Source organism: Echinops telfairi, unplaced genomic scaffold, assembly GCF_000313985.2.
Source record: "Echinops telfairi isolate 266 unplaced genomic scaffold, ASM31398v2 ScPeMD7_26;HRSCAF=91, whole genome shotgun sequence".
Taxonomy (NCBI): domain Eukaryota; kingdom Metazoa; phylum Chordata; class Mammalia; order Afrosoricida; family Tenrecidae; genus Echinops; species Echinops telfairi.
This window is the reverse complement of record NW_022103923.1, coordinates 3,934,767-3,937,508: the sequence shown is the minus strand read 5'-3', so window position 1 is coordinate 3,937,508 and position 2,742 is coordinate 3,934,767.

The following is a 2,742-nucleotide window of genomic DNA, read 5'->3' as shown; positions in this document are numbered from 1 at the left end:
GCTCGCCACGGGCACGATCTGCAGTGCCGCCGCCTCGCTCCCTGCCTTCCCAGTTGGCTCAGCTAATTGGAGCTGCTGCCACCACCACGGCGGCCTCTTGTTGGATTTTCTAGATCGCAACTGTTCAGTCGTGGCTGCCTACATCTCCCCTCTCCCCCTCCCCCAGCTGTTATCTCAGGCCGGCAACTTGTTGTTGGTGGGGACCGCCCCTCTGCTGACCCTGGCCTCAGGGTCCATCTTCACCCCAGCACTCTCTGGGGGTGTTTTTGCTACAAGACTTGGGAGGGGAGGTGGGATCCTATCTGAACGCTGAGGCTTGGCGCCGGAATCTGAGGCTGGTGGTATAACAACCAGGCATCTTGTTCAGGGGATCCTTGCTCGTGGCTGAAAGCCAGGTCCGCTGGCCCCAAGAAGAACTCCGTGAGAAACTTCAGTTCCTACCAGAAAAACATTCCAGGAGCCGGGCTGGTGTATAACTGGGACCTTCTGCTTCTGTTCCCGTGGCTCCGGATTTGGGACTTGTTTGTTGGATCTAGGGCGGGCGTTGGCCTTCAAACGAACACCTTGTACAGAGCCTCCCCCAAACCCAGGTGTCCGTGGTTTCTGGTTTCTCCCTGGGCCCTGCCAGGCCACAGCTGGCCCACCCTCTTCCTTTAAAAAGGTGCCTACTACCCTAGCCACATGTCCCTACACCCTGCAAACTGTCTGGTCTGCATGGGAGTTTCAGGGGTGTTTGTTTGCTCTCCTGAGATCCTGCAGATAATGCCAGAATGCTTGAGCCAGGCCAGGGAATCTTTTCCTTCCAGTAGAACTTTGGCAAGTAGGTCTCACAGGGTCCTATGTTGTGTGGTCACTGCATCCCCAACCCAATACATACATATGCACACATGCACAAATTCCTCAGCCTACTCCTTGGCCCCTAGGCCTGAGAGCCCACTAGCAGGTGAGGCTCTGTAGCAGCCTGTGAGAGCTCAGAGAAGCAAGGGGTAGGCAGGCTGTTCCCTCCCTTTAGCATCCTCTGATAACTAGGAGGGAACAAAGAACCCAGGCCACCAGCAGCTTTCATTTTTCTAACTCCATCCTTTCTTCCTTCTGAACTTTTACCTGAATTACAATTTTGAAGTCACCTCTCCATCTATTTGCTGTCAGAGCCAAGTGTGCAAAGTCCATGGAGGAAAACTGCTAAGCTCCGATCTAAAGGACAGCTATAAAATGAAGGCACCAGAACTTGGTGTCTCGGATGGCACTTCAGGCCATCAAGGGCACCATGCCCGCTGGCATCTGAAGTCTGCCAGGCCCTTTCCAATCAGATCATCTAAGTGAGGCACCCATGGTCAAGTCCTCGTGTCCCTCTCTCCAGCAGCAGGCCAGAAAATTTTCACGTGTTTCTTCCACCCTCAGGTGGGTGGGGGTGTCAGAGGTTGCCCTCCAGCTCCACCCTCCCCACCCCTGCCACTGCCACTCCAGTGCCTCAGAGAGAGTGCCCTTTAGGTGAAATGTATCTCTGTGTTTTGATAAAGCAGGAAGTCAGTTGTGTCCCTTCTCAGGTTTGCTAAGATTATGAGGCCCTGGGAGCTAGTTCTTCTCCTGCCTGTTAAACAGATAGTAAGGATTCTGGTTCTGAAACAGGAATGTATTGATGACCTAGCCTCCTTCCCTTCCATTCCTCTCTGTCACCACCTGGCCCTCTCCAGGCCCTTGAGCAGGTCATATATCTTGAGGATGTCTGTCCCTATGGTGCCTCAGAAGACCTGGCAGCTCCAAGTTGAGTATCCAGCAATCATGTTTCTTTTCCTGTGCAAAGAATATTCCAAGAGCCATTGGACTTCCTTGTTCACCTCCCTGAACGTTTCTGCCAAGAACTCCCATGAGGCGTTTGTTGATGGATGGTAAGAAGTCAGAAGACGAGAAGCACCATCTTGGTGGGAGAGTTGCATGTGCCTACCTGTGGGTCTCAGATCCCAACCAAGTCAAAGTGCAGAGAACAGCAAACTCCATCCACCTGGTAACCTGCTTAGAAACATGCCTACCCCCACCCCTCCACCCCCTAACCTTTCCTCTCAGTAAATCCTGAGGACACACTAAGTCCTTGACTCAAGATAGGAATAGTGCTGTTAAAGCATCTTCTTCGGAGCTAAGCTGCATCCACAACTCCCTGCTTCTTCCCCTGGCGCTGGGCTCCGCTTGGCTGAACTTACCTTCCAGGGCTTTTTAGAGGAGTTGGTTGTGTTCCCGAAGCCTGAAGAAGCCCAGATCACACTGTGCTGCCTCCCCAGGGGGCCCCAGCTATTGATTTTTAATATCCGTATTCAATATTGTGTATTAAATATTGAATCCATGCACGAGAGGATGTGATGCAAATCGCCAGCCGTGCCTGAGATTTTAATAGTTGTTTTATTGCCCGGAAACCACAGTTGGACACAAGGCATCCTGCAGCCCAGGCTGAGGACAGGGAAGACAAGCAGAGAAGAGGGCGGAGCCAAGAAGTGGGGAATGGGGGAATCTCCCTCCCAAAAAGGATCCAAGACCTCTTGTGGAAGAGCCCAGCCCCAGCACTAATGAAGTGCTCAACCCTGGGCAGACAGCAGGGGGTGGGGGAGGCGAGGGGGGCTAGCACCCCAGCTGCTGTGGGAAGAGCAAGGCCTGTTGTGTGAGACCTGGACAGAGGAAGAGGCGTGGGGCTATAGCCTTCCTTCCTGGACGTTCCTAAGTAGACTGTTAATTCCTAGCATAGCCCCCCCC